The following is a 10,459-nucleotide window of genomic DNA, read 5'->3' on the forward strand; positions in this document are numbered from 1 at the left end:
GAAACTCCCCGAAAAAAAAATTTGGACCCTATATTAGGTGGGCAGACCTACCTATTTTTTTGTGCATGTATTTTGCACATGGTTTTTGGCATGATGGTTTTCTATCCATAGTATTTTGTAGATCCGGTCAAGGGAACTACGGTTATCTTCTAATCTAGAGTTAATGGATTTGGGTTTATGGATGCTTCAGCATGTACATATATGTATTGTAACATTGAAAGGAATATAATGAAAAAATGATCGGGTAGCCCTAGTTTTGGGATTAAGAGGAAAATCTATGTGTACATATGTTCTATGTTTTATGCTCTCGCCATTGTTTATTTTTTTATTTTAAGAATTCATTCGCAGGTAATTTATATACAAGGTTAAAACCTACAATGCCTTTATGTGCCATCTGCTCTAACCTCCAATATTGTGACTTTCTTTGATATTTCAACTTCCTTTTAAACAAATCGTCAAGGTCACTGGCCTCCAACCTTTGACATTTATCCCTTCTCCTCTATTGACCTCAAAAAATTTTGGTCTCGATGTTTCGGCTTCCTTCGATATTTCAGCCTACTTAGGACTTCAAGACCCTAATTTCGATAGTCCATAAATTTGTAGAAATTTCTCTATAGATCAGCTAGCTTCGGTACCATGTAGAAATTATAACTGTAGATTAACTTGATAATTCAATATAACTAAAGAAAAATAGTTTAATCTACTTCTACAATAAATTAGCTAAAGCTTAAAAGATTGGAGAAATTCAATCTAGAAGACTTTGTGAAGTCATGCAATAGTTATCCCTTAAATTAAGGAGATAAGGTTGAGTTATAATTGATTTGTAATTAGTTAGCTCAAACTGACTTATGTCCAGTTAAATTAGTTCCAAACAGTTTGAAAAACTAATTGTGAGTTCAGTCAATTAATGCATGCATGCATCCAACTAGTGTACTCTAGATAACTAAAGATTCTCTCATCAGTAACTCATGCATGTCTATTCAGAGAAAGACCCAGTTGAGCTAAATTTCAAGGATAGGTTACTATCAGTTGCATTAGTTTTCCTATAAAGGAAACTCATCCATGCAGAAAGAGTAAGGTTCCTTGAGTATTGCGTAGTTTTACAGGGTGTGAGATCAGTGTGAGTGATCAGTGTTACACATGGTAACAGGAGGACCACCCAGAGAAACTACACAAGGAAATAGGATGCTTGGAGGGAAGAGGAGAAGGTTTGTGAGAAGCCTTGTTTGCCTATGAGCATCCAGGAGGACTGTACTGAGAGTTGGCTAGCTGTGAGAGCTAAGGCTTTGTATAATTCTGATGTATTTCCACCTTGTATGATAATATAGATAGTGGGTTTTTTAGCTCAGGCTTTCCCCTGAGTATTCTTCTGTGTTTCATGTGTATTTATTCTTATTCTCTAGTTATATGTGTTCCGATTGATCTTAATCAAGTCTTTTAAGATTCCACTAATTGATTGTAAAAGTAGATCAAAGTATTTTTCTTTAGTTATATTGCATTATCAGTTTAATCTACAGTCAGAATTTCTACATGGTATCAGAGCTAGCTAATCTATAGAGAAATTTCTACATGGTATTAGAGCCAATTTTATCGGAGCTGTGGACAGCATACAGAGAAGAGAATTCGAAGTTTGAAGTTTGAGGTTGCAAGTGAAAATCAAATTCTTATCATACTTCAAGGTTGGCCAATGGATTTCTATGGCTTGAGACTCGAGTATGCCTTGGAAGGCAACTTGAATTACATAGCATGGAAAGAGAGAATGGAGGTTGTATTAGAAGACAACTACTTAAAGGATTTCATTGATCAAGAAATCCCAAAGCTAGGTTCAACTAATTAACAAGAGTTGGCTAAGTGGAAGAAGTGTGTTGCGAGGGTGAGACAAATCATCCTTGAGGGAGTTCAAGACCATATTGTCTCAAGTCTCCATGGGAAGGATGCTCCATATTTGGTGGAAGACATTGAAGGACCAGAGGAAATTGGTGCTCAAGGAAAAGCTTCGAAGAATCAAGATAGAGAATGGTGATACTATTTCCACATATCTGAACAAGCTCACCACTTGCAGAGATGAGCTTGGTAGTGTGGGAATAATTACTGCCAATGATGATATGGTGAGCTTTGCTCTCCTTGGCCTTCCAAAGAGCTGGAATAGATACCAAGAGTCTGTGAATGGAAGGGAGAAACTTTTAGATTGGGAATGAGTGTGGTTTAATCTCATGCAGGAGGAGCAAACAAGATGGTTCTCAATCTAAGGATGATGAAGAAAATATGGCCTTAGCAAGTAAGCCAAGGAAAGGGAAGGGGAAGGCATCCCATTCTAAATCGAATTCTTCTCATGGAGGGAAGAAGGTTGACAAGTCTAAAGTGAGATGCTTTAATTGTCAAGAGATGGGTCATTGTGCGACTAATTGCCCATCGAATAAGTCCAAGAAGGATCGGAAGTTGAAGTTCGAAATGGACTTCACCCTCATCGCATACATGGTGTCATCGATGATGGGTTGTGTTTGGTATCTTGATAGTGGAGCCTCATTCCACATGACCGGCAATAAAAGCTTATTCAATACCTTGGAGGATAAAGACCTCAAGATGCACATAGAGATGGGTGATGATGACAGTTATAGTGTTTCAGGAGTGGCAACGATTGCTTTTTAGAGGGAGCATGGACCTCCTATCACCTTGACAAATGTGAAATATGTGCCTGGACTAAAGAATAAATTGGTACCGATCGCGATGTTGGAAGACAAAGGCTACGATGTTGTCTTTAGTAAGGGAAATCTTTTCCCCAGACACATCACCATGAGACAGGTGAAACAGATTGGTTCACGAGTCAAGAACCTGTATGCTCTTGAGGTTCAAGATACATGCAAAGCCTTGAGGAGCAAGGCAAATGTTAAAGACTTGGTGGTTGAGAGGGAGAGTAAATTACCTCTCAACATGCAACCCTAGAAGAAGTCTTAGACAATTGTGAAGGAGCCAAAATTGGAGAAGTGGGCAGAGCAATCACATGCAGCCATGGCTCCAGGTGTGAGGTGGGGCGATGTGAAGTGATAGTTTTAAGAAGGCGGAAACTGGGCAGGGTTTATTGAGAGGTTTTATCTCATTGATCATACCTTGCTACGGGAGCCCAAAGTACATAGTAGTGAGAGGAATCAATGGGATTGATGCAGTCAAAGATCAAAGTGACAGAGGCTAGAGTAGTCAGATAATGAAGAGCATAGTGAGTGATTGACAACAGTGCATGAAGGCTGAGTCAGTAGAATCGCAAAGTTTTCAATTGACAGAGGCAATAGGAGTTAGAAACCTTGATGACAAATGCATCATATTGATTCAGGTTGGATGTTTTTTTATTTATGGAATTGTTGGAGCAACAACACTAGAGAGAAGTCTTACGTGCAGAGTATTCAAAAGGTTCAGGATCAGGATCATGTTGGATTCCTTTCTTGTTGAGAGGGAGTGTTGAAAATAGCAACAAGAAATGATAAAAATAGAATCCAGAATATTCCAATTTTAATTTTTCCTTGAATTAAAATTTGAATTTAGTCTCACCAGCTACTTGAAAAATAATTAATTAATGAAAGCTAGAAGTCTTTGTGAAGTCATGCAATAGTTATCCCTTAAATTAAGGAGATAAGGTTGAGTTATAATTGAGTTGTAATTAGTTAGCTTAGTTAACTGAGTTATGTCTAGTTAAATTAGTTCCAAACAATTTTAGGAATTAATTATGAGTTCAATCAATTAATGCATGCATGCATCCAACTAGTGTACTCCAGATAACTGAATATTCTCTCATCAGTAACTCATGCCTGTCTATTCAGAGAAAGACCCAGTTGAGCTAGATGTCAAGGACAGGTTACTATCAGTTGCATGATTTTTCCTATAAAGGAAACTCATCCATGCAGAAGGAATAAGGTTCCTTGAGGATTGCACAGTTTTACAGGGTGTGAGATCAGTGTTACACTTGGTAATGGGAGGATCACCCAGAGAAATTGCACAAGGAAATAGGAGGCTTGGAGGGTAGAAGAGAAGATTTTTGAGAAGCTTGTTTGCCTATGAGCATCCAGGAGGATTGTGATGAGAGCTGACTAGCTATGAGAGCTAAGGCTTTGTATAATTCTGATGTATTTCCACCTTATATGATAATACAAATAGTGGGGTTTTTAGCTGAGGATTTCCCCTGAGTATTCTTGTGTGTTTCATGTGTATTGAATCTTCTTCTCTGGTTATATGTGTTCCGACTGATCTTGCTCAAATATTTTAAGCTTCTGCTAATTAATTGTAGAAGCAGATTAAAGTATTTTTCTTTAGTTATATTGAATTATCAGGTTAATCTACAGCCAGAATTTCTACAAAAAATTTATCCAAGAGGCTATTTGCATGCTTCAACGCACTGTTGGAAATATCTTTGACAGCACTTTATAGTGGAGAGGGTCTAATGTAGGATTTGAGCCCACCTATTACTTGAGAAACGACTAAAAAATATCTACCTCAAATCTATTCTAGTTGACGTCAATACCAACATACCAAATGCCACAAGTCATCCAGGCAATTCCAATTGTCCAACAATATCCCCCTTCGACATTGATGGCAACAACATAAGCTCCCCCTAAAACTAACCATGGTCTTCTTCATTGCTCTTCTTCTCCATGGTAATCTTCTCCCCCTTTGGCATAAATGGCAAAGGATTCCCTTGAATACTCCCCCTAAACCATTGCAGCCTACTCTTCAATTGATCCCATATGCTTAGTAGATTCCAACACACACTAAAATTGAGTCATTTGGGAGGAGGAGTCCCAACTGCTATCTGCTGCCTAATATATTCAAAGGATTATGTTGCTAGTGGCTTAGTAAATATATCTACAAGTTGGTCTTTAGTGGCCACATATTTAAGTCTAACAATGTTGGCTGCAACTTGTTCCCTTAAGAAATGAAACTGGATAGGGATATACTTGTTGTTTGAATGCATGACAGGATTCTTAGTGATACTTATGTAACTTATATTATCAAAAATTATTGGAATAAGATCAGTCAATTCTACCTTAATATCCTTCAAGGTTTTATTTATCCATAGAATTTTCGAGCAATAAGTGGCAGCTTCAATATACTCTGCTTCAGTGATAGATAAAGAAATGGAGGCTTTTTTCTTGTTGACCCATGACACTAAGCAGCTTCCCAAAAAGAATTTTGCACCTGAGGTTCTCTTCCTATCATTAATTTTGCCTACCCAATTAGCATCAGTGTAATTCTTCAACTTAAATGCTCTACTTTTAACATACCAGAGTCCATAATCCATTTTCCCTTGAAGATATTTGAAAATCCTTTTGACAACGATGACATGACTTTGACGAGGGAAAGCTTGAAATCTAGCCACAAGACCCACCACTTGCATGATGTATGGTCATAGAGTTGTGAGATACAGCAAGCTTCCTATCATGGATCTATATTCAGTCTGATTTACTAGTGATGTCTCATCTTCCTTGCACAATTTGCAGCTTGTAACCATTGGTGTCCTAACTGGCTTGCAGTCTTCTAGCCCAAACTTATTCAGAGTTTCTCGTAGGTACTTGGATTGGGAGATAAGTACTTCATTTTGAGACTGAGAAATTTGTAATCCCAAGAAGAAATACAACTCTCTGATCATGGACATTTTCAACTTTGTTTACATACATTTGACAGATTGATGTCCCAATTGTTCCATGTTGCTACCAAATATTATGTTGTCCATGTATACTACTACAATTAATAGATGATCGCCTTCAAACTTGATGTATAAATTATTGTCTACAATACCTTTCTTAAAGCCTTGTTGTTGAAGGTATCAATCCATTCTTGCGTACCAAGCTCTCAGAGCTTGTTTCAGTCCATATAGGTCCTTTTTCAGTTTGCACATAAACTCTTTATCTTGGGTACCCATGAATCCTTCTAACTACTCAATGTAAACCTCTTCTTCTAGATATCCATTAAGAAATGCATAGTTCACATCCATCTAATATACCTTTATATTTTTATGACTGGAAAAGACAAGAAACATTTTAATAGCTTGTAGTCTTGCTATTGGAGCAAAGGTTTCCTCGAAATCTAACCCCTCTATATAGGCATATCCTTTGCAGACTAATCGAGCCTTGTTCCTAATTACTTGACCTTGCTCATATAGCTTGTTTTTTAAAACCCATTTGGTTCCAATGACATTTTTCTCTTTAGTTCTTGGAAAATGCTCACAAGTTTCATTCTTTTCAATTTGTTGAAGTTCTTCATTCATATCTCTCACCTAGAATTTTTCCTCACTTGCAAGGCTAAGATTTTTAGGCTCGATCTGAGATAGCAGAGAAAGATTTGCACAACTTGAACTGCCAACAAGTTTCCTCCGGGTATGAATGCCATGTATTTGATCTCCATGAGTCTGAATCTAGGGATGATCCTTCTGTAAATACCTGGAAGGTGTTTTGGGCCTTGGAGTTGTGCTCATTTCCTCGCCTTCATTATCTGAATTTGTTTCTTCTTGATTTAAGGGCCTCGTATCTTAATTTTATTCTCCATTTGAGTTCATATTTCCTTTAGAGGACTTATGCTATGAATCTATTTCATCTATTATTACATCAATGTAATCCTCAACCTTACTTGTCTATTTATTATAACACTTATATCCTTCACTTCGAGTAGAGTACCTGAGTAATATACCCTCATCAACGCGAAAGTCAAACTTTCCTAGATTTTTATCATTCCTTTTCATAAAGCATTTTGTCCCAAACTACTTGAAGTGTTTAACTGATGTAGGCCTTCCCTTCCACAACTCATAGGGAGTTTTATTACTATTAGGCTTGAGTTCTGTTCTGCTTGATAGGTACACGGTTGCTTGTGTTGCTTCTCCCCAGAAAATGTGGGATACATTTGCTTCATCCAACATAGCTCTAGCCATTTCCTGGATTGTTTTTCTCTTTCTTTCAACTATTCCATTTTGTTGTGGAGTTCTAGCCACTGAAAACTACCTCCTAACTCCATGCTCTTCACAAAATTCTTCAGACTCTCTTGAAGTGTATTCTCCTCCTTTGTTTGATCCTAAGCATTTCATCTTTAAATCTTTCTCATTTTCCACTTGAGATTTAATTTTTTTTAAGTGCTTAAATACATCTTATTTTTCTTTTAATATTGCAATCCAAGTGGCCCTGGTAAAATCATCAATGAGCATCATAAAATACCTTTCTCCTCTTGTGGTTTTTCTCTAGTTGAGCTATAGATATTTGTGTGAATCAACTCCAACAGTATAGATGAAGGGAACTCTTTTGACTTGAAATGAGTTCCAGTTTTCTTACCAAATTGACATGACTTGCATATTGAATTATCAGGTCTTGACAGTCTTGGAAAACCTCTCACTGCTCCCATCTTGTTAAATCTAATTAAACTGTCAAAATTCATATGACCACGTCTTCTATGCCACATTTGTGCTTCATTATTTTTTCTCAAATAGTAGGTTACTCTTGAGTCATAAAACACATATACATAATTGTGAGTTTTGACTGCTTTTCCCACCAGCTTTTCATTTTCTTCATTTTGGATCTCACAATCCTTGGATCAAAAAGTCACATTAAATCCATTATCACACATCTGGCTTATACTAAGCAAGTTGTACTTGAGACCTTCCATGCACAACACAATTTTTCCTTTTTTCTTTTGATCCAAACTTATTATTTCTTTACCCTTAATTATTGTTGGGGCATTGTTGTCAAAAGTGATACTGTTCCCTCCATTTTTTTATTTTAGTGACAAATTTTTTTTCTTATCCCCATTCATATGCTTGGAACAACCACTATCCACATACCATCTATTCTCTTGATTATTTGCAGATAGAGAAAGTCCAAATTGCATGCTCTTTTCAGTTCTTCATTTCTAATTCTCCTTATCCTTATGAGAAGTTGGTTGTCGAATATTTAGGGGCTTAGATAAGTACTCAAACGTACTTCTGCATTCATTTTCCTTGTAACAAAAAATATTACATTTAAAACACTCAACATCACTCAAGAGAGGAGAGAAATCATTTCGATCTCTGAAAGGAGATATTTGAGATTTAAAATTATGATACTTATTATATCTAGAATTTTCATCTCTTTCAACTTTGATCTCTCTACAATCAACAACCTTATGTCAAAATATGTGACACCTGTAACAATAACCATAGAATAAATAAGTGTACTTATTACCTCTGTTGGTTGGTTGGTTGATTCATTCTTCGTTGGTGTGGATCCTTGGGGCGACAAGAGTTATTATTCAAGCAACGATCTCCTCTTTGTATTGTTGCCATTTTGTCTTCATTGATTATTTCTTGAAGCTTATTTTCATAGCTCTATGGTTCCTCAAATCATGTGGACCTGAAGCTTAACTTTCCCATAGAAGATTCATGTGTTCTTGAGTATCCTAGCCCTATTTTGTTTCTTGAATTCCTTTGACTATTTATAATATGATCTAGATTTCTTGTGCCTTCTATAATTTTTTCATTTAAACCTTTCTCAGTCTCAATTCTCTCAATATCAGTTCTCAGGGAGACTACCTCTGCCTTGAGACTTTGATATTTTTCTTCCCATTCATGGATCAAATCACAAATAACTTCTTCCTTTCACTTAGCTTCTTTTTATTTGACTTTCAAGGACAAAATTTCATCTTTGCATGTTTTTGTGATTGCTTCCTTCTACACCTAGAACAACTCTTGTTTTAAATGCTTGTTCTCTTCGTCTAGTCTCTCACATATTCCATATTTTTATTCTAGTAGAAGAGCTAAACTATATTTTATTTTAATGGCTTCTTCAAGTTTTAAATTTTGATAAACAAACTCTTAATTGTCTGAGTTATACATACCTTCTTCTGCACACTACAGTTGTTCTTTTAGTTGCATGTTCTTTTTCCTAGACTTCTTTAACTCATCAAAATTACTGATGAGTTCCCCTTCAAAGTCAACTACTCCTTATTCAGAAGAAGAAGAAGAAGTAATGTTTTTTTTTCTTAGAGTGTGCTCCAACTCCATAGGTAAATACTTTTCTTAATCATCTTATGAAGATTTTTCTCTTTCTAACTCTGGTGTTGAACTATCCTCTTTGGAGTAGAGCCCTTTTTTTCTTATAGAACTTCTTCTTCTGATATTTTTGAAATTTTTTTCTAAACTTATGATCATATTTTTTTTCAGTCCTTTCTTTATAAGTGTATTTGGACGAGAAATTTCTGACTCTCCCATAGTCAAAGCATTTAAAGGGAAAATTCCCTTTATATTTTCCTGAGCCACACTTTAGTTTCTTGGAAACTTGAGCCAAATCCTTATCAGATTCATAGCTGGAGAAGCCTTGATCATATTTGTTCTCCTTGGCCTTCTTGGACACTTTGAATGCTCCCTCCTTAGGTTTAGACTTCTCTCTTCCTACTCTCATCTCATAGGTTGTGAGAGTACCAAGCAACTATCCATCTTGAGATTCTTAAAATTATCCATTTCTTCAATAGCTAAGACTCTGGCATTAAATCTCATGGGTAGGGATCTTAAGACTTTTTGAACAATCATATCTTTCTTGACTTGTTCACCAAGTCCTCTAATCATATTGGTTACATCATCAACTCTGAGGAAGTATTCTATTTTCTTTCTTCTTCACTCATTTTCAAACCTTCAAACCTAATTCTAAAAGTTTGAAGTTTGGCCTACTTGACTTTGTCAACTCCTTCATGACTCTAATTGAGCTTCACCCACACTTTCTGAGCAGACTTACAGTGCACGACCTTTACGAGTTCATATTGACTAAGACAAAAGAGAATGGTATTCTTGGATTTATCATTATTCCCATACACTTTTTCACCATCTGCGTCAGTGGAAGGGACATAAGGAACACCATAATCTACTAGTATAGAGCTACAAACATCTACTTCAAGTGACATAAGATAGACTTCCATCTTAACTTTCCAGAAGGCATAGTTTGTCCCATCAAAGACTAGTATCTTGCTTGGGTAAGAATATTGGCTCTCTTGCCTAGAAATAACTCCTTAAGGATCTACCTTCTAGTGGTTAGACTATTCTTGAAGGAACTTGGCTCTGATACCAATTGTTGGAATAAGGAATTACTAAGGGGGGGGTGAATCAGTAATAGTGAGGTTCTTAAAAAAAATTATGAATATGTATTTAGTACTTTCCTCTACTATCTATTACTTATGAGATAATCCATACATAATACAAATGAATAGTAAGATGGTACATTCACATGTACATAAAATCCATCACATGAGCATCTTACACATATTGACACTAGTATTTTCACATGGAAACCCAAGGGAAAAAATGATCAATCTGTTTGTTGTTATGATGTAAACTAAGCACCTACTTAATTACATCAGTTTTTTTGTGAGAACCCACTCACATGAGGCACCGACCCCCTTAGAATAGAAAGCACCGACGTTCCAAGAGGCACCAACCTCTAATGAATTCAGGCCGCCACCTGCT

This window comes from Pinus tabuliformis, chromosome 1_1 (genome assembly GCF_031772625.1).
Source record: "Pinus tabuliformis cultivar Carrire ecotype Pingquan chromosome 1_1, CPIR1, whole genome shotgun sequence".
Taxonomy (NCBI): Eukaryota; Viridiplantae; Streptophyta; class Pinopsida; order Pinales; family Pinaceae; genus Pinus; species Pinus tabuliformis.